This window comes from Podarcis filfolensis (genome assembly GCF_964270895.1).
Source record: "Podarcis filfolensis genome assembly, chromosome: 2".
Lineage (NCBI taxonomy): Eukaryota > Metazoa > Chordata > Lepidosauria > Squamata > Lacertidae > Podarcis > Podarcis filfolensis.
Genome location: NC_139605.1, coordinates 84,208,770 through 84,233,753, shown reverse-complemented (window position 1 = coordinate 84,233,753; position 24,984 = coordinate 84,208,770). Strand labels below are relative to the sequence as shown.

The following is a 24,984-nucleotide window of genomic DNA, read 5'->3' as shown; positions in this document are numbered from 1 at the left end:
TAAAAGTACAATTAATAATCATGCAGCAGCTACGCAGGTAGAAAAATGATTTGCCCATGGGCAAAAAAACAAACAAATTTGGGAACCACTGTTTTACAGAGTCTGTGGCCTTGACCTAAGAATGTTTATGCATTATACTTATATCCTACCTTTTCTGGGAGAGGCTAAGATAGTAGTGATTGAGTGATTGGACAAAGGTTACCTTGGCTCCATGGCTGAGTGGGGATTTCAACCTGGATCTCCCCAGTTCTAGCCTCTCTCATGACTGGCTCTATGGTTATGCCTCATTCTGTGCCTTGGATCCTCCATTCAATCATTCTCACTATTGGCCCTTCATGTTAAGTTGCCACCAAAACAACTGCCAAGTCTTCCTTCCCATATGCCCAGCAGTGTGTGTTGGATGCACACTAGTGACTAACATACCAAAAGGGTAGGCCATCCTAGTTTTATGCTTGGGTCCTCTGTTGTAGTAGTGTGGTGACAATCCTGGAGCATATTCTTCCTTGGAAGTTCATATAAGGCTGCATGGCTTATTTGCTATTGCTCAATATATTTTGCACCTGGTCTCTTTTCTTACCAGCTGAACTGCTGATAAATTGAGCAAACCTAAGCAAATGGCTCAGCTTCTCAGCTTCTCTCTGAAGCTGTTTTCTCTCTTCTCTACTCAGCCTTCCCTCTCCCCCCCCTTGCCTCTTCAAAGTATGCAGCTCCCCTCAAATTGGGAGCGTTTGGCTGAGAACATTTAGCTGAGCTCTGTGTGCTTAGATTTATTCTCTCCCATCCTCGACTGAAGAAACATAATCTTCCTCCATGCTGTTCTGTCCCCAGTCTTTACCAAGTCATCAACCGCCTGCCTTCTCTTCTCCCCACCCACTGCCTTAAGGTCATGAACCTTTTCATTCCTGAAATATTTGATTTTAAGTCTTTAGATTTTAAATATCTCATGAGAATCTGTGAGGGGGAGGGATTACGGAGCAGGCAAAGGATGATTCAGCTCAACAATGTAGCTGTGGTAGGGTTTTACTGCTCTCGTGTGGTGTCTAGGATTCAAGAGTTGCCATGGCATTTCTGATTCTCAGAACCATGGGGAACTGCTCTGGTAGGCCTGAACTCTGTGACTTACTTTTAGCAATTGCCCTCTCTTAAAGTCTCATCACATGAATCAGCACCATTTGTGTAGTTTTGACCCTGACTAGCCTCTTGGCTCTATACCAGTATACCCAGTTCCTTCAACTTTTCCTCACAGGAATTGTTTTCTATACCCCGAACCATCTTTGTTGCTCTCCTCTGAACCTGTTTCTCTTCCACTAAATCTTTTCAAATTTGTGGTGATCAGAACTGGACACAAGGAGAATAGTGTGCACTTGGAAATTCAGAAGGCAAACAGCACAATTCGCTTTTGTGGCTTGAAGAAAAGTCAGGATTTTAAGGCTGCCTCATGCAGGGAACTATAGCACTTGGTGGGGTAGAGCGAGAAGAAATCCTAGATATTTTGTTGTTTCCTGTTTGGTATTTGTATATGTGCTTAAAACTAAAAAACAGAATTACAGAGAGAGAGAGAATCAGACAAAGACAGAGAGAAACAGGAGAGAGGAGAGAGAGAGATGGAATTGGTGTACATAAATGACTTGGGACCAAAGTACTTAAAAGAGCATCTCTCCTACTATCTACCAACCCAAGCCTTGAGGTCTTTGGGGGAGACCCACCTTGCAGCCCCACCAGCAGTTATAGCTCACTGTGTATTGATGTAGGATGGAGCCTTCTCTGCTATGGCACCCTGGCTGTGTAATACCATCCTATAAAGATGCAGGTGGTCCTTGGGCAGACTTTTCAGCATCAGTTGAAGATGCACCTGTTCCTTCAAGCCTTTGGAGAGCAAATATTATCTGGCGTACAACAGTTACTATTCTTTTTGCTTCTCTATTGAAGATTACTTATAGTAGTAACATTTCTATATGATTTTTTATGTTTTAATAATTGTTGTGTGATACCTTGTATCTCATCTGATTACTTTGCAAGTCACTTGGGATTACTTTGCAAGTCACTTGCAAGTCACCTGGGATGAAGGGTAGTTCCGAAATGAAATAAATAAATAATGTATGAATGAATGGTGGTTTAACATTGACTGTGTCCAGATCTGATAACAGAAGCATGACTTTCACACTGTTTTGTGAAGAGCCATTATTTTGCACCTTCACAGTGCCCTGTCCAAGGTGCTGACAAATGGACCACCTTGTTTATACTGGACCCTGCAGTACTTCCCATCACTTCTGTTTTACCTGCTGTGACCTGAACTTGACTCTGACCTGCCTGTCTTGAACTCACCTTACTAGATGTGACTCTGCCTTATCTGTTGTTATGTTGCTCATCCATTAAGTGCCACTGTGCCATTATCACTCAGGTACTGTGCACACCCTATGTTAGCTGTGCAAATGCGAGACTGAAGGCATGAATAGCTATATCCAGATGTAGACCTTTCAGAATGTGTGCTTTCAAAACCAGGATTGCAGGAGTTTAGTTTCTTCTTAAGCAGAAGAAAGTGTGGACCCTGGACCCTGAGAGGGCAGCAGGCAGAACTTTCTGCTTTATGGACCAGTAAAGGACACAGGGCCAGGATTCATGTGTTTGTTTCAGGTGTGGCTCCCTACATTACCCTAACCTCTCCTCTCCTCCAGGACTTTAAACTGCAGTCAACCTTTCAGCTTAATGGATACTGTGGAAAGGACCATGGACTTCTCTGTGGCCATTTCCCTCACCATCTCATCAGGGAGCAAGCAACAGGCCACTTACCTCCTTTTGGCTTAACTGTAGGGTTCTACCATTGTTGGGCTTATGTATGATGCTGCTCTCTGCTGCCAGCATTCATTAGAAGCATGAGGACTGTGTGCATATGCAGTATTTTCTGTCACAGCAGGTTAAGAGTGTGTGCATGTGTGATTTGTTTGTGTAAACACTATTTTATTGCATACCTCTATGGGTATGCTGGTAGGATGGATTTGACCAAATGCTTCCTCCTGTTTTCTCACACTGGGCATCTGCATGTGGGACATCCCATTTGAAAATAGGATGCCCCCACTTGCTCCATGGCAGCTGGGATTCTCCCACCACCCATCCTCAACCTAGAATATGAATCCAGCCCATTTAGTGTAGAGAACAAAGATCTTCCTGAACTGAGAAGCCACTTGGTCACATGGAACATGCTCAGCTTCTTTGTTTTCTTACCATGGGGAAAACAGAGCAGATGAGAGTAGGAGATGAGATGAAAAGCAAAGGCGGCATGGGGGCGGGAATGAGAGAACATTCTCCCTACTAAGCCACCTACAAATATAGCTCTTAATAGAAAAGGCAGCTCATTTGGAAATGCTGTTTTAGCCACACGTTTGCTGCATGTGCCATTGCCGAGTCTGGATCTGCTGTATCTGGCTCCGGAACCTCTTTTTTAAAGAGAGAGAGAGAGAGAGAGAGAGAGAGAGAGAGAGAGAGAGAAAGAAAGACTCTAAACCGTAATTTGTTTGTGAATAGCAACCAGCAAACACTTAGAAAACTGGTCTTAGTGACTGTACAGTACTTACCATGATTTAATTGTCTTTGAATGAAATCTCATTGTTAAAGGAGGACTCCATAGATGACCAATCTAACGAGCTATGTTACAACTGTACCGTGGTTAAGAACTAATCAAATGTGTACAGGGGAGATACATGCTTTTAAATGAACTGTTGTCTGCTGAAAGCTAAACAAAACAATCTACGAAGCTGGTTAAAAATGGAGAATAGAAGAGAATCATGCTGAGTTGGTGCAGTCTTAATTGAAGTAATAATAATAATAATTAGCAGTGTGCATCAGAATTGGATGAATCATGAAGCAAGGCAGCTCAGGTGAAGCAGGATCTGCATGAGTCAAAATGGGGGTTGGGGCCGAAGCGCTTCATGGTGCCTCAGCAATCCAGACATCAAAAATTGCTGCAAACAAGCTCTGCTGAAAGCAAAAGTAATGTGTCTCACCTTATTACAATGCCAGGGTAGTGGGATGGAGGAACTGAGAGCAATCACTAGAGTGGTGGCAGGCCAGAGGACGAGCTCCACTGACAGATCAAGCTCATAATCCAGCAGTGGGGAACCTCTGCCCCACAAACCTAATTAGGCCCAACAGCCTCCCATTTCAACTTCCAGATATGATGTCAGGTGTGGGGCAGGTAAAGATGGGGTTTCCTGCCAAAAACAGGATTTTCAGGCCCCACCAATCAGCTGATCTTCAGTGCCTGCAAAGTCCTGTGCCATTGCAAGCACTGCTCTTTGCAAGCACTGCCAATCTACTGATTGTTGCCATCTGCAAAGCCCCGCAGTTTGCAAGCATCACCAAGCAAATGATCATTGGAACATGCAAAGTGCTGTGCTTTTTGCCCATATACTTTGAATTCAAACTGCATGGACTAAGGAAAGCAGGTCACCTGTCATTGTGATGTCAGGTGACTGACAGAAGGCGTGACCTTGCCTGCAACTTTCATCAGATTCCACCAATTATTTTTTTTTTAAAAAATCTACATATGTTTATGTAAACATATAAATAAATATAACATAAATATAGCACAAATATTCTGCTATTTGACAGGCTTTATCCACTCTTCAGGGGCAGGTATGCCTGCAGATTTTGGCTACTTTATCAAAAGTAGGGGTATTACCACTATTTTTAAAAATCAGTAGTAAATTGGGAAAAGGAACAATGCATACTTGAACAGACACTGAGACAAGTTAGGCAGTGTACAAAAGCAAAGGTTGGCCATTTTCTAAAATGCCAGATGGATCTCTGAACCAAATCTCGTGGTTGATGCACACCTCTAATAATAATTCTTAAAAGCTCAACAAATTTCAAATACAGCTGTTCTCAGAGTTTTTTGAGCTGTAACTTTCTGAAAATTTTCTTTGAAATTGGAGGAGGGAGGCACAAGGAAGCTCCTGTGGATGATTTTAATTGGAACACACTGGGCATTTTATGACTTCAGTTTTTCAAGAATAAGCTGCCTAGTACCAGCTTGTGACTCATGCACCCTCCCCTCTTTCTCGCACTTGCACACATTTCACCAAATTGCTGCTGCCTCTCCGCTTTGAAGGAACAGGGGAGGAATGTGTGGAGTAGGCATTTAAGGAAGATGATGGGAAAGGGAAGGTAGAAGCCAGTTTTTAGTTAACAGGTGATTGAGTGCCATGTAACTAAGCCTGTACTGGGGTGAGGAACCCGTGGCTAATCCGATGTCTCTGGACTGTCTCCCACCATCATTAGTTATTACCATGTTGGCTGAAGCTGATGGCAGTTGGAGTCAAATGGTCCAGGTCCCCCATCCCTGGCATTTGCAAACTAGAGCAGCCTCCAAAGCAACCTCCTTCCCCACTGTCTGGGAGAGGTGTGCCAGTATGAGCACAAAAGAAATTGGCCATGTGTGCTTCCCTAGCCTTTTCTTTTCTACTCCAGCTAAACAGCCCTTCATAACCAATATGGTGTGCAAAGAGTTCTCAGTCCAACAGTGATGTTATAGTAATGTCTGCAGTGTCTTGAGGATGTGTTTAGTCTTCTTTGAAAAATGTCCTTTCAAGAGCTGTAGCCCATAGCTATTCCCCACTCATGTGCAGAGAGCGATTTTATTTTTCCCCATCATGATGCAGCTGTAGTGACAACTTGTCGGACCGGCTTAGCATCACTTTGGAAGTGCTATGACATCTTCTCCTGCTCTCAGATGCATTCTTCCCTCCAGGCACAAGAGCATATCGAGAATGATATATCTAAGGAGCACCGCCTGGCTTGGTTTCCTGGCCCCCGCTCCCATCATCATCATGGCAGACCGTGGTTGGAAGTGACACGGCTTTGCATTTGTAGAATGTCAGGGTTCTTAGGATGGATGTAGCAAACTCCCTCCACCCACCCACCCACTGTCAGAGTGAGAAACCACCCACCACCTTTCCAGAGGGCAGGAGCAAACTTTTGTTTCTTAATAATGCCACACAATTCTCCTTCAGCCTGTACTTTCAGAATGGTGTCAGTATGCAGGCCTGTTGCTAGTGGGTGTTGTCAGCCTTCTGCCTTTTCTGTCCAATGCCATCTTGGAAGCAGATTTCTAGTGGTGGACAACAGAATGAGTTCCATTCCCATATGGCTTGCAGTGCCCATATGGCTCTTCTGAGAAGTTGCTTCAGCTACTCATACAAATGTGGTTTCTGGTACAAATTTCAAAAGTGTGGCACCCAATGAAATGTAAAATCCTACTATCTGTCTCAAACCCGAGGGTGTGGGGCATCACCAAAGAGATCCCATTTTATGTCATGCTAGGATTGCATCTATAACAGCATTTGAAATTCTCTAGGCGTCAGGTGCATTTTGCACCTGGCTATCGGCTGCTTGCAACCAAGTGAAGCTGCCCAGGTGCCAGGATGGCGCCCGATGTCTCCACCATCTGGAGGTGCATGCCTGAGGAACGTTGGATCTTGACTGTTTTCACACAGCAGCAACATACCCTGTAGATTTCTTTTCATAATATTATATCTGCACAGCCAGAATGAATTTCAGGAACCAAATTGAAACCATTGAAAAATATGACTTTTGAGCTGTCTGGCCTCCAAATGGCAACTAGGTATTATTATAATATAATAATAATAATTTATTATTTATACCCCACCCATCTGGCTGGGTTTCCATTTTGGCAACTGTAACTCTGGTTTAAGGAGGCATTTGGTACCTAGCTTAGCGACTCACTAAGCTAATATATCTGAGTTTCTAACACTAACCTGTAATAGTGAAAGTTTCCCAAAATGGAACTTTGGAGCTGGTGTACAGCTTCTGGGTCACGTGGCCAGCATGACTAAACCACTTCTGGCAAACCAGAGCAGCGCACGGAAACGCCATTTACCTTCCCGCCGGAGCGGTACCTATTTATCTACTTGCACTTTGATGTGCTTTCGAACTGCTAGGTTGGCTCTGCTTCTTTAGCTGTTCTATTAACCAGTGAATGGTTGATTGAGAGATTGCCTGCCTCTTTCCTGTTCATCATCTTTTGGATTTGACACAGGGCCTCCTGATGTGACTTTGGGGGAAGTGTGGCAACAAGGTCTTCAAAGCCCTCTCACCCCAAAAGGAATCTTGTACCTGTATGTGGCTTTGAAGTGCAGCAGCCCATGTCTAATGACTTCCCTATTCCTCTGACACTGAATGTTCCATTACCTCATCAACACGCTGGAGATAATTGGCAGGTTGTGAGGAATCTATTGCCTCTCTAATTGGACCCATACCTTTTATGAATGTACAGGGCAAGGTTGATTCCATCTCTGAGGATAGCATGAGTCAGTGTACCAACCTGACCCATATATTGACATCTGGTTTGTGTAGCCCTCTCAGTTCTTTGCCGGCAGCAGTTTCCACACAGGCTACGACAGGCTTCCGGCCATGTCATTTTGCCACAAGTGTATTGCCAATATGTGCCAGATTCAGCTCAGATCCCTGTTTGACTTATGCCACCACAAATGTTGCTTTTTGAGTCCAGCTTGTGGCTGCAGCATACCAATGTCTTGTTGGGTCTGGCGTGGTTGGAAATCCACATGGACTGACTGAAAACCTGCTCTTAGATACCGAAATTGTGAATTGGCCCATAGGGAATGGAAAGTAAGAGCAACTTTTTATAGCTGGAAAGGGAATTCTCAATGGACACAGCTGAAATAGAACAAAAAATACCCTGCACTTAAATAGAATTCAGTATTTAATATTTACTGGCTGTGGGGGCAATGTGGGGTAGGGAGGAAAAGTTAGTGCTTCAGAATTTAAATGGAAAGTTTGCTTGACAAGCATGCAAATGCTTCCAGCACTGATTCATTTTTTTAAAAAAATTCCCCATGCCAAATAAACTTAGGGATCACTTCCCACTTCTAGATAACATGAATATGCACAATATATGAGAAAGATGCACCTTTTCCCCCAGGAAGAATATGCAGCCTGTTTCTGGAAGTTAGTTAGTTTGTATGGGATAGATCAGGCATCCCCAACCTTTGGCCCTCCAGATGTTTTGGACTACAATTCCCATCATCCCTGACCATTGTTCCTGTTAGCTAGGGATCATGGGAGTTGTAGGCCAAAACATCTGGAGGGCCACAGGCTGGGGATGCCTGGGATAGATCTAACTCTACAATGTGAATATCACCACTTCCTAGGCACAGGCTTTTTTCTTGCCACCTCCTTGGGGGAAAGCAGAGAGAGAGAATCTGAAGAGGCTTAGAACTGTGTCTTGTTATATGACTTTTAATAATGCTCCCCTCCCCTTTAACGTGCGTTTAAAAAACTGTGTGAATTTGTTCTAATGTATCACGTATCCAGGGAAACAGCCATTTATAGCTTGATCCATAGTCCCTGGAAATCTGGTTGCTGAATTTCAAGTGATCTAGTAGATATGTGATTTTCTTTCCTGTGTTCACACCCATTCTTAGCAATGCTGTGGCTCTGCCATATTTGCTCTAGAGCAGCCTTCCCCAACCTGGTGCCCTCCAGATGCTTTGGACTACCACTGGTAGGAGTTTTGGTCTAAAACATCTGGAAGGCACCAGGTTGAGGAAGGCTACTTTAGAGAAACAACATCTGGGCTCTTTGAGTGAGGGAGCACATGCATTGCCTCTGCCTTGTTTGAAAACAGTGGGACTGAATATATAAAATGGGGTGGGGTGGTTAAATATGCAGATTGGGGGAAATAAAAAAACATGTTGTGATATATTTGTGTGCCTACATGGCACACCTGACTCTCAAATGTCTTTTAATAGCCCATGTTACCTTACAAGCCTCACCCTCTGTCTCCATGTTCTTCATGTCTAATCTTCTTCTGTCTAATCTCTGTCTACTTTGATCTGCCCTTGGCAATCAAGACATTGCAAATTTTTACCAATGTCCAGTCAAACAGCCGTGCAGAATTCCACACGTATAAACTAGCAGTCACTAGAATGATTCCAAGTGGAATAAGCATAAGTAAAGTCCATCCATGTTGCCATTTCAACATTTCACCTTCTCACAAACTTACATGTCTTTATTTATGGCAGAGCCTGATGTTCCGAAGGGAAAAGGGGCCATTAAACCAGTTTCAGAATTGAAGGATGAGAAACCCTTCCTGATCCCAAGCAAGACAGTTTAAAGCCTTTTATTCATCCAGTTCTGTTTAGATGCTATTTCATGTGTATCTCAAATTTTATGTTCCTTACCTTCACATCCCTAATAACAGGGGAATTGTCTTTTGATCTTGATCCTTAATATATGAATGAGTTAGCAAAATGTCCATCATTGTCACCAAGGTAAATGGAAGCAAAAAGAGCGCCTGCAAATTGCAAGGCCCCCTGGATTCATTTGCTTCCATCTGTGGTGGTGTCAATCAGTGGAAGCTGGACCACCAAGTGTCAGGGGCAGCAGAGGGCAAGCTTTTCTCCCTGTGCAGTTGTATCTTATGTGCAGCCTTTTCCTTTTTCCTGTGGGAGAGGATGGAGGCCAAATTACCAAATACAGTGGTACCTCTGGTTACATACTTAATTCGTTCCGGAGGTCCGTTCTTAACTTGAAGCACCACTTTAGCTTATGGGGCCTCCCGCTGTGGCGGCGCTGCCACCACGGGATTTCTGTTCTCATCCTGAAGCAAAGTTCTTAACCTGAGGTACTATTTCTGGGATAGCGGAGTCTGTAACCTGAAGCGTATGTAACCTGAAGCATATGTAACCCGAGGTACCACTGTATATGCAATCAGCTAAGGAGTCTGCTCAATGACACCTAATCACAGAAAGACTATTACCTGCCCCCTGAGCACTCCAGTTGGCTTGGGAGCTCATATTTGGCCCAGCCTTCAATGATCTTGCAAATTGCATTCTACTTTTTGGCAGATAGGAGCCATTGAGACTCAAGCCTACACTTCTCTTTATAGCCTGCTCCCTCGTTCTATTTCTCAGCTACTGTAGATGTCAGGGAAATGCATTAACTGCCTCTCTTTGTGACACAGATTACTACAAGTACGCCTCCTCAGGTTCTATGAAAAGTAAGGTACAAACATAAGGGAAAATATTAATAGCCATTATTGTACCCAATCTTCCCTTTAGCTGAAAGAGGTGTGTTTGATCAAGCCTTTCTTATAACTTGAGTTCTTCACTTTTAAGATTGTTCTAGCTTCTGTTCTTTGTATTTTGTTCCAGTTCATCTTTCTTTTCGGTTCATCATCGGTGCTCAGAAATGTTGCGCCAAACTTTTGCATGTGCATACTTGTGTGCCATTTAGCAGTACCCAGTTCTAACTTGGCTGACACTGCATTTCATTGCATCCCTCTTAAAGTGAATCCCACTCGGGATTAGGAACAGAAAATGGGCAAATGCAGAATTATTTGGCTCTAGGGTAATTCATCACTGCTTCCCCTCTTTCCTCTGAACAAAAGAGAAGCCAGGAAGCATTAAAGGAGCTTATTTCTGGGTGTCTAGTTCAGCCGAAACTTTCACACTGAGGAAACCTACCCAGCCTGTCTCAACGCAGAAGCTGCTCCCCATCTGTCACCAGCATTGTCAGCACTGCTGGAGAAGGAAAACACTTCAGTTCATTGACAGCTGGAGCTGTGACACAAGTGATCTGGCGGCAGCACAGCTGACAGGGAGCTGTGTTTTGCAAGGGCGAGCAAAGAGTTGCAAGATGGTAAGCCACCATCTTGCAGAACCCATATGCCTCTTAAGCACAAGGCTTCCCCAAAGAATCATTGGAAATGTAGTTATGGGTGCTGGGTATTATAGCTCTGTGGGGTGAACTACAGTTCCCAGGATTCTTTGCGGAAAGCCGTGTACTTTACATGTATGATGTGGCTGTGACTCTTTTTATGTTTCTGATGGAAGCAACTAATGGAACCAAATGACCATGATTCTTAGGACCTGAGACACATGGCTCTTGGGAGGTGTTTCCCCCCCCCTCCACAATTCCTTACCTACACTGGCTCCATGCTTGTGGTAAATAGTCTAGTTGTTTCAACAGGTCTTTCTGAGCAGAAGCTGCAGTGTCTACGGGTTCACTAATTTTGACAGACCTTGGTACCTCCAAAGAATTGTTGCCACAGCCTACCCTTGCTCACTCCAGCAAAAAGGAAATGGCTTTTATTTATTCATATATTTCTAGTATTTCTTACCTGGGTTTTGTTTGACATCACCCTGTACTCAAGGCCTTGGTGATAGAGTGAGCGTTTGCCCTTTTTTCTAGCTCTGAACTGAGGAGAGGTCTCGGCTTTGTTGTGCCAAGTCTCAGAAACAATCAGCAGCAGGAAAAGAGAAGAAGAAGAAACCTCACTGATCTTTCAGGTGTCTCCAGGGCTTAACACACATTCAGGGAGCCTGGGCTCCATGTTCAGCAGGAGAAGGATAATTCTCCCTGATGCTGCACATGCCAGATAAAATGATGTGAAGGGCATTTGTAGACCCTTGGCACTGCAGTGTTGGGTTCTGCTGCAAACTTGAGCTGTAGTCAAAAACAGAGGGATTTTCATCCAAACACAGATGGCAAGTCACAGCAAATTTATGCTGATAAATTTAAACTGCATAATTTGTTCTAATCACAGAACTTTGGTTCCTTTTTGAAATTATTATACATTTAAGAGGTATAGTTAACATGAATAAAACCCAGTGGTGTAGCTTGGGGGGTGCAGGGGGGCCGGCCACACCGGGCGTAACATCTGGGGGGCGCACTCGCACTCGCAGCTCTCTGCCCCTACCTGGCTCACTCACTCTCTCTCACTCACTGCAGTGCTGGCTGTGCGAATCCGATCCAAGCCGCCGGGTCGCCGCCCACTGTGGAGGGGGTGGGTGCCAGGCATGCAGTGCGGAGAGAGGGCGAGGGACTATCTGGGGGAGGGACAGTGCAGTGGCCGCCCAGCACAGCGCTGAGCGCGGGAGAGAACCACACCAGACCAGACCAGGCAGCAGCAAGAAGAAGCTGGCAGCGGCGGCAGGTTAGGGGTTAGGGGGCGCAAATTACTTGCCTTGCCCCGGGTGCTGACAACCCACGCTACGCCGCTGATAAAACCTATATAAATTGTAGCATTATCTAACATGTTCTGCTTACCAGTGAACTTGGAAAACTAGGGCAATTCAGCTTGCTATGTACGTGGTTGTGGGGGTTTTTTATATTTGCTTTAAATCAGTAACCATCGCCTTGCAAAACAAATGACAATCTTGAAATTAAGGATGATTTCTGCTGAAAGTGGTTGGGATTGCACTGTAGTCCCAATGGCTATGGCAGCATTTTTCAATGGAGACTCGTTAAAGAGAATTGGTTTCTAAAATCCAAGCTGGATTTAATGTCCAAAGCTGCTGCTTTTTGTCAAAGTCAAATGCTTAACAACAACATCTATGCCTAAGAAGAAACCCACCCTAGTAGATACTAATTGAGAAGGGTCCAATGCAAAAGTCTAGATGTAGCAAATGAGTTCTTTGCCTTGGGATTGAGCAGGATATCTAGGGGTGAGCCTTTTGACCATTTAGGTGTTCATAGGAGTTTACAAGTGTCCTCAGGCATCCAATTTCCGTTTGCTTCTGGTCTTAGATAAGAAAGAAGGCTGATAACCCCACTTTCAAAGTGTGTTACATGTTGGGAGATTCGTGTTGAACCTTTTGACCAGTCTTGGAGATGACTTTTTACAATGGAAGAGGCATGCCTGATTTCTAACATGGATCAGAAGTTGGGGGGGCACACCTGTCTGCAAATTGCTCTGACCAGGAAGCCCATACCCAGAGGTGTGGTGGGAAAGCATTTTGCACATGCTCAAGTGTATGCTTATCTCACCTCTTTCAGAGCTGAGCACTCACTCTGGAAATCGGTTTTGAAATACGCTGGTTCAGGTTATGCCTTGTTCACACATCTTGGAAAGGGAGGTGTTACAAAGAAGCTCCCTAGCTTCCACACACACCCCCACAAGGTAGGACCACTGAGAGGAGCCCTTTGTGTAGTTCACACATGGGGGAGAACCACCACCACCTGCATTCTGATACCTCAGTCTGAACATGGAGAAATATGAATTTCAAATATATGGTAATTCAGTAGCTTTAGGTACAAGAGTGAGCATGGTTGAGATCTTCCAAGTCAAGGCCTCATACTTGACTTTGTGTTTCTAATTTAGGTATTTCATTAAAGAGTTAGCATAAAGCAAGACAGAAATTATAGGGTGCAATGAATAAGCAATATAGTCTGCTATCTCAAGGTCAGGGAACCTATGGTCTTCCAGATGTTTCTGGACGTAGATGCCCTTCATTTCTGATCACTGGCCAAGCTGGTTTGGGCTGGTGTGAGTTATAGTCCAATAACATTTGGAGGGCCACAATCCCCAACCCTGACTGTTAGGCTCCAACTGACTGATCACTTGCTTCCTCATGGCCCAAAGCACCACATAAAATTTGCTAGCCCTTTGCTAGCCATTGGACGTTTGCTTGTTCCCTGCCAGAACAGAACCTATGCCACTGGCATGAAGAATTGTGCTACACTGGAACTGATTTTAGGGTTTGTCCAGCCTCAAGAGGTTAGACCACAAGACTGTCTCACTTGTTGCCCGACAGAGGTTGCTGCACTCCAACTCCCATTGGCCCCAGTCAACATGACTTATAAGCAGGGGTGATGGGAGTTGTAGCCCAGAAACATCTAGAGGGCTGCAGATTAGCCACTCCTGGTTCCACAGGTATGCAGGATGGCCAGACTTAGCACGTTTTGAGCCCGTGGAAAAAGTTATTGGGAGGTGTAAAGGGAAACCATCTACTCCTTGTTTACCAACAGGATGGAACCACGGGGAAAGTATCCAGGTGTGTATATGTGTTTCTGAGAAGATTCTGAAGAAGGAGAAGATTGGGGTTTTGCCTTGTTTCAGGTGGAAAGGAAAGGAGGTATTTGACTGTTTGAAGAATCAAAACATCCATATCAGGATGAGATTATCAGGAAAGTTGCAGATGATGACCCCAGAACTACTGCAATACAGTGTTTTGCATCACTCTGGGTAGATTCACATATAAATGGCATATGAATTATAAATTGCATATAAATTCATGTGTATGTAGTCTTCCTCTGTTCTGCAGTGATGGCCTGGAGCCTGCAAGGGTAGAATCTGAAGTGGTATATTGGACCACATCTGCTCATTAGGTGACTCACAGTTAGGGAACATCAGAAGATAATTCTAGAGCTGTGTTTAATGAACTAATGAAATTCGCACAGACACATGGAGAGGGGGAGAGTATGTTTTTTTAAAAAACAAAAAACCTAACAACATAGACCGCAGCCTAGCAACAGCATGATGCACCAATAGAGAAACTGGAACAGTCAATTCCTCTGGGGGAAAACAAATGTGTTTCCAGTTTGATTTCCTTTGAAAACTGCACAATGGAAATAAGCAAGGAACTGTTCCTTCCACTCTTCCTGATTTGTTATAGAAGCAGATAAATGTTGTCTGTAAATACAGCGTGCAAGTTAATTCAGGAAGCCCCTTCTGTGCAGAATGATAAATGCCCATACAGCCAATATCCTTGCCTCTTGTGATCTGGACTTGTTTGCAGAAAGCATGTCCCAGAAGGAAGCAGTATGGAATTACACTCCCCCCCCCCCGCCCGACTGCATGGGCATAGCAAGGTTGTACTGCAGTGGCCTCTTGTGGCACTTGTTGTTTTTTCCCCTTGGCAAAAGCAAGGAGAGGAGCTGGATCTCCTTAGGAAGGTGAGGCCTAGGCACATCTGGTAATGGAAGGCCTTGGGTCAGGTCAGACAGTCTGTCGGTAGGTGGCAGTAGAGAGATTCCTTTGGTATAGTACGATGGCACCAATTTATTTGTAGGTCTCTGTATCTTAGTTCTCTGGTTTAAAATCTGTTGTCAGGAAACCATGTGGGAGAAATGCTCATTGTGCTATTGGCTCTTCTCTCCCATGTTGTACAAAGCTCTGTCCTCCACAAACGCATATGTGTTGTTTCCAATTCATCTACCATGGCTGTGGGGAAGAGAAGTAATATATCAACACTCTGACCTTCCAGCCAGATGGCATCTGTCCATGCCTCTGTGTTGTTCTGGTTATTGCCAACACCTGTCTCCTGTCTCCCACCCAAACTGGAGACTGATGACCATTCAGGGGTTGAAAAGGCAGCAATGGCTTCAGCAGAAGCTGAGGGCCCTCTAAGTATCAAGTAGGCAAAGGGAAGCATGAATATGGAAGTTGCCTGGTGGGTGATTCCTGGCCAAGTGACTTACCTCAAGGGCTTTGTGCACGTGTCATATTCTCAAAGGGCCTGTGATGGGCTTTGCCCAGAAAGACACTCCACCTCCTTTAGTAGGGCATTCTGTTTGAAGAGTGGCAAAAGGATAAAATAGCTGCTAGCAATTAATTAAGTGTGTGTGTATAATTTATATGCTGCTTTTCAGGGCAAAGCTGACAAGAATAAAAACTACAACTCTTCCCACCAGCCACTGGCATTCAGAGGCATACTGCCTCCGGCCGTGGAGGTGGAAGATAGCCATTGTGGCCAATAGCTTTAGATAGCCTCATCCTCCACAAATTTGTCTAATCCTCTTTTAAAGTCATCCAGGCTGGTAGCCATCTCTACCTTTCATGGGAGCAAATTCTGTAACTTAATTTTGCCCTGTGTGAAGAAATTCTCTCATTTATCTGGCCTTAATCTTCATTGGATGACCTGAGTTCTAGTACAGTATATATACCTCTCTAATTTCTCCTTTTACTCACCTTTTCTCTAAATTAACCCCCCTCCCACTGCTGCCAAAGGTTATACCCTTGCCTCATTGGGGAGTTGATCCCACCCTTGGTAATTTTGGTTTTCCTCTGCCTTCTGAAAGGAGTGAGGCACACTGTCTTGCAACAACTTTGTAGATTATCTACCTGATACTGCAGCTGCTGCATTGCTTCTGTTTGCTCTGTATAAACTGATTTATTTTTTTTTGCATTGTTTACTCTCACTAACATCCTGTCTGATATTTGAACCCTCTACTTTGCTCATTTTCCTTCGCCTGAGCAACCACAGTGCAGGTAGATGGCAGCATATGTCTGTTTTTATACTCCTTCCCTTGTGCAGCATGAGATATCAGCATGGTAAACTTGCCTCCCCCCTGTGCTAGCTCACCTACAGGTAGAAGGCCAACTCAGAATGACACCCTTGGGGAAATGCTCTCTGTACAATCTATAGGGGAGCCTCTACTGCTTCTCCGTCTCTGGCATTGTGTGGATTTTTAGGCCTTTCCTGTCCCATTTTCTTCTTCGACGGAGCATAATTTGGAAGTGTGTGAATGTTTTTGATTCTTATCAATTCCATATGCAATGTGCCATCATTGTCCCTCTAGCTGTCCTTTCCCGCTGCACTCAAGCTGTCCCTGCAGACTGCTGGAGTGTAGTCACATTTCCTTCATGCCTTCTTGGTTGCTGTGTGCTCATTTTGCATCCTGGCCACTCTGCTTTAGAGGAAATAGGAGAGAGAGAGACTGATTTGATGCCATTGCTTACTACTTCTTTAGAGCCTGGGGATCTGGGTATGCAGTACAGGCATGATAGGAGCGCATTGTAAGCATGTAGTTATCCAGACTTAGTGGGGTCCTTGATGGGACCAATGACAAACTCTCTGCCCAACTGACCATGTGGGGGGGAGGGACTGGGGGAGTGAAGAAAGGAGTGCTCAATGAGCTTTTGATATTCCTGGCTTCTTTTTGTGATGGATTTGGCAGCTCTCCCCACCTCTCTTTCTCTCCATCCCTCTCTCTCATCCCTGCACCTGAAGTGACTGACTTACAGAAATTATGCTTGTGTGCAATTCTGACTGTGATTGCAAAACCAAGAGGTATGTAATGTGCAGCAATTATTTGAGAGATTGGAGACCTTCCGCTTATTTTTTTGAGATGAGTGATGGAGATATTTCATTTCCTTTTACCTTGCCTGAACTATTATTCCCTTTGTCCCTTTCCATTATGTCCATTCCTGAGACCAGCCATGGCATTCCATGAAACCTGCCTTTGCTTGAGCTTGATAGTATTGGGGTGGGGGACAGGATAGTTCCCTTCATTCTCAGCTCCTCCCCACCCCTTCCTCCTGGGAGCACCATTACTTTCTGCCACTAGAAATCCTTGTGCTCTCCATGTCTGTCATGTTCTGTTCTTCAGCAGATGTTTTTGCCCACACAGTCTGGCTTAGGGTGAGGAGAGCAGATTGCTGGCACACACTCATCGAAGCCATAAAGATGCAGCATCAATGTTTTCTTATCCTCATTTCCTTCTTAATGCTAAGTAACTGGATCCATGAGATGAGCACTAGGAAGTTGATACAGCAAACCCTTTACTATTTGCCAACAGTATATTACGGATGCACAAGCATCTCTGAAGGTTTTAGCAAATCCTTTTTAATTGATGTGTGCCATGGAATCTGGATGCCCTGTGGCTGCTCCCAAGCTGAGGCTGATTCCTAGTATCTACAAGTTGTGATTCCTTTGGGTGAGTTATCTGTTCTGTTCTGGTCCTTCGGAGAAGCCCATGGAGCAAGTCAGGTCAGTTGTCTCAGCACCATGGAGAGCTCTGAGTGAGCAACTTGCACTGATAAAGATTGAAAGTGAACTGAGAGTTTTTGAGACACTTTTTCCAACCTGACACACTCCTATGTTCTTCCTCCCTTTGGAGAACTAGAGTCTTTTAAGAGTATTAACCCTCAGGCCTGAAGATGGGCACTTCTCCAGCATACACTACCCACACCATTGAGCTAGTAGGATAATGTGAGATGCATTCAGTTCCTTAAGCCTGCAGGAAGGCACCCATGGCGCTTTGGTTCTATGGGCCATTGTGCTGTGGCATCAGGTTCGTTGGACTCCTGTCTGCCAAACTCTGGTTCAGTGGTGCCCTGCTCACCAGCATCAAGCTCAGAGCCAGAAGCCTGCCTGACTCCTTTCTCAATGACACTATAGCTACAGACTTTGTTTTCTGGTCACTGTTGGACTCCATGGTCATGACATTATGCAGCCAACTTTGTATTTAATCCCCATTTTCTCTTCTCCCCACTTCTACCCACCACACTGCAGCATCCAACTGTACTTCCATGTTTTCATTCAGCTGATGTATACACAAATGCAGAATTTACAGAAACTTAACTGGTTGGGTGTGGATTCCTCTCGTCATTCAATAACTTTCCAATGAGTGTTCATCAGTCTCTAGTATTTGGATGCTGGAAAAGTTTGAGAATGGATAATTCAGTAACCTGTCGACTCTGTGCAACAGTGTGTGCTTTGTGTTGTGCTGTTCTTCATTAAATAAAATGGTTGTGCTTTGATCATGCAAAACCTGCTGAAGTCAAACATTCACCTTGCAGACTGAAATGCACATTCCTGGTATATGTGGGACCATTGACAACTTGATATTTGACTGAGATTCTTTTAAACAGAATGCCTTCTGGTAGACTGGGCAGGGGAAATCTGTCACTTCTTGTCAGCCTCCAGTTGGGTTCAGATCATTTGTCCAATTTCCAACAGTTTGGGGATTGTTTCAAACCCACCACTTTTCGTGAGATCACCAGCTGTACCTCAAACTAGGAGTTTGTAAAGGTGGGTGTGGCTTGTTCATGGGAGAGCAGCAATTTTGGGGAGGAATCCAGCGTGTGGGAGAGATGCTTATTTTGTTCTTGGAGAAGAACACCTACCTGCAGCAGAGTGGTAATTCTTTATTTAAGGAAGCTTGTATTGCAGCACTACCTTTATCATATCATTTTGTCATTTCTGGCTAAGTCAGGCTTTGTAGGTAAAGTTCTATGCTATTTTTGTTACTTGTTTTTCTGATTTCATGTTCTATTTTGTGTTCCTTTTTTAAGCTCTTTATTTACATGGCAGGGATTTTGCTGAAGTTCTTGCTTTACATGGAACATTGAGCAGAATTCAGTTTTGTGATATTTCAAGCACTCCATCTACATAAACCTTTCAGCTTGGCAGACAGAACAACCCCCTTTCCTTTGTGCTGTTCTGAAAGTTCTCCTGATGCCCAACCAAGCCAATTGTGGGAGCATGGGTGAGGAAAAAGAAGGGCAAAAGCCCCAATGTATGAGCAGAAGCCCTTGGTGATGTTGAAAAACCTTGATGTTAAAAATAAGGAAATAGTGCATTCCTGGTGTTCCTCATTTGTTGTTACCATTTATCTCTACCTTCTTGGATAGAAAAATGTGTTGGGATGATAGCCACTATCATGGATTAAGCAACCTGCTTAGCCTTTTCACATCTAAAAAGTCACTCAGGGACTGGTCCAAATGTGATCTTGGCAGGATCATTGCTTGAGACCATAATAAAGGCTGTCCTCAAATACCTCCTTGTGAGGATGGCACAAAAGGCATAAGTTGCTCTCAAGACTTGGGAGAAAGTCCACTTCACTGGTTGGGAGAATGAATAGGGTGCTAGAATGAGGGACATTGAGTATGCTTTCACTGTACTAAACTATAGAGCAGCATTCAACAGCCTCTGGTGAAAATTGTTTTGGTCTGAAATAGCTGTCTGATGTAGTACTGTGCTGCAAGTTCCTCAAGGACTAAGTGTGAAGAGTGAAAATGGCATCAAAGAAGTGTCAGTGGGGACTCAAAAAAATAATAATCTACATACGTAGAAAGAAAGACATCCCAATTTCCACAACGCTAACTCATCTCTGGCTTCTGAATTGTGGCAAGTGTACCAGAGAGCCATGCTGAACTTGCTTTCACGTCAGTTGTGTTACGCTCAATAACATTTTCTTCCAAGCAACTGTTCTGCTTATGTCTGGTACCATAAGAGGTTGTTAGAAGCAGCCAGTCCCAGGAGGAAACAGATAAGCTCTTCAATATTTATGGGGCAAAGATATATTCAGTAATCCCACAGGGAAGGCACAAAACAGTGAGAAGAGTGTGTGTGTGTTTGTTTTAACCTTTCCAGTGAGTGGAAGCGTCATTGTGGAGGAGGCTGTATGCTACTCTTCTTCCTCCAATTTTTATTGTTTTCTCTCTCTGCCCCTGTTTGTGGAGCGTGTAGAACAGCTCATTTTCTTAAGCCGTCTGGGAGCTTCTTGCTAAGCCTATTTCTCGCTTTCTTTCCAGCTGGCACTTAGAACATGCTGTTAAAAATAAGCCAACTTGCACAGAAGCACGTTGGCTGGCCGTCCTTAGCGGCTTCAGAATTCGACCATTGTTCCATCCTCCATTCTTACTGCTGCCAATGCTTGGCTACGGTGCCTTGCTACCTTCCTTCCTTTAAAGAAAAGGAAAAAACCAAGTTACAATTTTATTTGCTCAGGTTGACATGTGCAATTTGGGAACCACAGCTCAGTAATGATGGGAGATGATCTTCATTGCTAGAGTGTTTGCCTTCTGATTAAGACAGAACTTGTTTGAGGATAGCAAGGCAAAGCCAAGGTTTGTTATTCTGTTTAAAATGTAATCCCACTCCCACCTAATTTCTTGCATACTGCTCATAATATTACAGAGTGCCCTATTATGAAAAGGAAAGGGCTCTAGCTTTTAAACCCAAAGGTGAACCAGAATCCAAAACCTAGAGGGCCACAGGTTCTGCATACCTGTTTTGAGTGACTGCTACATCTGTATTTCCTTACTGCAGAGAACTCTTGAGTGGAGCACATGAGGTATCCAGATATCTGCCGAAAGCAGGGAGTTCCAAGGCATAAGACACTAAAAGATCAACCCAGCAAATGAATGTAGAGGAAGAGGGCATCCACAAATGATGTAACCATGCAGGCAACTTGGTGTGGGAATCGCCATTACTTTGGGCACATTGTTGTATGCGGACAGGAGTAACCGAGAGAGTGAGAGGAGGCATGAAGTCGGATATTCGCTCATGCAAGGAATGGTGTTGGTTCATACTGGCTGGTTTTATTCCTCCACTGCCTTTTATGAAAGGGGGAATTGCTGTGCAGCAGCTGCTGCAGATCGCTCTCCAAAGTCTTCTGCTCCTTTTATTTGGCTTGCTGGCTCATAAACCTCATTGTGCTCTACAAGGCACAAACTGTAAATAAATAAAGAATATCACCGCCTTTTTGTCCAGACCTGAAAGGCTGTATTTCCTGAGAAACCAGCTGGAAAAGGTTTGCAGGCCCAATAAATTAAAGAAATATAAGAGAAGTTCTCGTGGAATCTGTCTGTTTAGCAGCTTCCTTCTGATTCAGGGGCAACCCAGCCCAGCCTAGCATTATACATTCTGCTGAATTCATGGTATGCAGGTTTATGAGCTACGTCACAATGAACGGTGGGTCCTCTTGAAAAACCAGGGAGAGCTATTTATCACATTGATTACATGGAATGCTGTTGGGTATGAGGAGAGACCTCAGCTGACATCCATCATATGAAAACAATGCAAAAGGGCATAAGTACTTTGTTGTGTGGTTGCTGGTGGTGGTGGTCGTTGTTTATTGGTTTCTAGTTTTGCCGCCTTCTTGCTAAATTTTAAAGTGTGACATTTGGGAGCAGCTGAATGAGGAACCTTTAACTTGGCTCTTGATGAATGAACTGCAATGTCATTATGCAGAGTCTCTCTAGGAGTCTCCCAGGTGCTCCCTCCAGGTCCAGAGGCAGTTGTTATGCTCTGCATATCAGTTGCTGGGGGAGCAGCAGTGGGAGGAAGGCAGCTAGTGCCTTTTATGTCCAGCTTGTTGGCATCTGGCTGGCCGCTTTGGAAAATAGGATGCTGGACTCGATGAAACTTTTTGGTCTGATCAGTGAGGTTCTTATTTTCTTGCCAAGTGTCACCTGTGTTTGGAAGATCTGAGAATCGGTTGGCGTGCTGTAGCTGAGCTGTAGAGGCTTCTTTAATTGCTCCTTTTGGTAGCTTTTATCCTATGTTAAGCAGTTGCTCTGTGGGGTTTGTCATCTAAAAGACTGACCCTCCAATCAAGCGAGAAGCTTTCTTCCATACAAACTTGCATCCTCTCACAGTCCTCAGTTCCTGCTGGAAGAAATGCCTTAATAGTGTCCCTTCTCCTCACATTTTGTTAATTGTTTCGTCTGAGATAGCGACGTATAATCCTTTAGAACTGCCTCAGAGATATATAACCACAGTGTTGATTGTAATAGCTTTCTTGGTAATATGAATGGTTCATGAGAGTGGATGGGGAATGGATTATTTTGAACCATTTCAGAGGTTTCTAGGCATAATAGCAGCAGTAACACTGCATAGTTTGATCTAATTCCCATCAGCCTTACTCATGCACATTTATTCTCCAGGGCAGAATCACATAAATACTTAAAGCACCCACAGCACATGCCTATAAAGATCTTTCTTTAAACCCTTCAGTGAATCACACTCCAAAGCTCCTTGTTGCTTATCACTTGCTTTTTCCTGATATTTAACCCATATTCCCTCTTTGGATGATTGGGCCAATTTCTTCTCCTTCCCTCCATCCAAGTAGCTCTTCATTTTGAATACTGCTGGCATTCCTGCACAGAATCCTTGTGCATTATTTTTTTTTTTTAGGCTAAACACATGCTCAGCGACATGCCTTCTGCACCTGTTCTCATCCTTGCAACATTTCAGCATTTTTAATTTGTGAGAAGTACTGTATTTTTGAACTGAGGAGTATAGAGCTTGCTACTTGCTCTAGTAATTCTTGTGAGTGCTAAGCAGCAGTAATGAATGCCCAGTACAGTAACAGCTCATGGAGAGATGGGAATCTTTGGCCTTATGGAGGATGAGGTGATCAATGGCTGCTAGCCACAATGGCTATGTTCTACCACCACTATCCAAGGCTGCATGCCTCTGAATGCCAGTTGCTGTGAATTATAAGTGAAGATCCTGCCTGTTGGCTTCCCAAGGGCAGTGGTTGTCCACCGTGAGAGTGGGATGCTGGGCTAAATGGACATTTGGCCTGATCCAGGAGGACTCTTCTTGTGTTCTTAGGTCCTCATAGCCCTGCAAATCTGCCCCCTACTTATGTGCTAGGAAATAAGTTCCTCTGTGCATTACTATATGGCTCTTCCTACATAGACTTATTCTGCATCATTGCTACAGTCCCTGAGGCTGCATCTCTCCCTTCTTCCCTACCTGCCCCCTGCCTCTTGCAGCCTCCTGTGTGTACAACTCTATTGGAAGGGTAGAGGGTTAGCCCAAGCTGTGACTTTTAGTTGTTCAGCTAGGCCATTTTTTAAATGCAGATATTGCAGGGGTCTTGGGGACCACCAAAACTGTGATCATGATGTGGTGGCATCATAGTATCATAGCAGAAAGTTGATAGGAACAGTTCACATAATACTTGAAAATTAAAAATTGGAAAATTGGGGAAGTGGTCTTTAAGGGGGGCATAAGAAACCTATTGGGGCAGATGTGACTCATGGCTTAGGCACCCCTGATTTACCTATGCTCTGTTCAGAGCATAACAGACGTTTCCTTGCATCAGAGCTAGAAGTTACAAGGCTTTGGCTTCTGCTCATTTGTCTAAAAGGCAACACAGAAAGTGTAAGTACTTCAGAAGCTTAGTGAAAAGCTTGTGGCACATATAAGAGGTATTTAGTGATGCTTCTGTGTTGTGTGTGATCTGTGATTAGAAAGATAAAAGCCACAGGGTAGGGAGAGTGGTCTTTTGTAACACCATCCTTGGCAGCAGTCTTGTGTATTAGTGGCAATTTGGCTGGCCACAGGTGCATCTTCTGCATGCTTTAAATTGCTGCATGCATTCCTTAGCACAGAGCCCCCTCCATGAGGGAATGGAAAGGGATCTAGAGAAGTGTGAGCTATTCCTCCTTCTGATCCATCTCCCGTTGAGGGTGACCTTAGTTGCTCTGTCAACAAGCCAGCAGGGCTTGAAGAGCTTTTATTTTCATACAAGTTCAGGTAATCCTGGCTGATGACTCTGGCTTGGTTCACATTACCATGACCTGGTGGAGTTATTCTATCCCAGATCACATTCTCCTGAAATCTCAGTGCATCACCAACATAAGACTTAGTTGTCCAAGAGGCTTTTGGAACTAACTGCTTTGCATGAGGTGTCGGGGGGGGAGGCGAGCGAGGTATAAATAAATATATTATAATGATGGTGATGGTAATGTGGCTCATCATTGATATGAAACCATTGGGGGAGGTTTTAGGGGGATTTGGGATGAAGTGTCATTGATGTGCTGATGACCCTCAACTCTTAATTACCCTTCCCATAATTCTCCCTTTTCTCTAAATTGTGAGTGCTGCTGGCAGAAGTTTTAAACCGATGTCCTGAGTTGGTATTGGGCTGGTTGAAAGCTAATAAGCTGAAAATTCAGATCAGAATTGTTTGCGGGTGGTCCAACTCTCATAAGGGCTGGTATTCAAACAGTTCTGGGTGGGCTGGAACACCCCTTGCAGCTTGCAGGATGATATTAAATCCAGGTCTCACTTTGGATGTCCTGGTAGCATCTGTGGCATGAAGTGCTTTTCACTAGTTTAGGTTGGCTCCTTGCCAACAGAACCAATCACCTTTATTCAGGTTACTGCGATGCATGGTGTGTGGGGCTGCTTTAGAAAACCATTCAGAAACCTCAGCTGATCCAGCACACAGTTAACAACTTGCCTGGTGTAATGGAACATTTGTTGTCTGTACTTGAATCATCTTTTAAGAGCAGGCTAACTAAAACACTGCTGAGGCATATCATTGCAACAGGACACTCTGACCGCACAGGTCATCTTGGAGGGAAAAGCATTCTGCTAGTGACAGTGTATAGGCAGAATAAACATAATGTTGTGCGTTCTTCTTAATAAGTTATCAGCAGACTGAGTGCCAAGGTAATGGTGACATGCTGAAGTCGCAGTGACTCTGTAGTCATGTTAATAAATTATTTTAAAAATTATCTGCATAGTGAGGGCAATACCATAATTTATAAGCGACATGGATGGAGGAATTGAGGGGATGCTTCTCCAATTTGCAGATGACACTAATCTGGGAGGGGTAGCTAATGCTGCAGAAGACCTAATTGGGATTTAAAATGGCCTTAACAAATCGGAGAGCTGGGTCCAAACTAACAAAATG

The 24,984-nt window shown here is 44.2% G+C and overlaps 1 protein-coding gene across 9 annotated transcripts in view; it reads left to right on the top strand.

Annotated features, from left to right (window-relative positions):
• The window catches only part of ARHGAP44 (Rho GTPase activating protein 44), an 88,707-nt gene that overhangs the window by 18,244 nt on the left and 45,479 nt on the right, over positions 1–24,984 (top strand). The window lies entirely within an intron of this gene.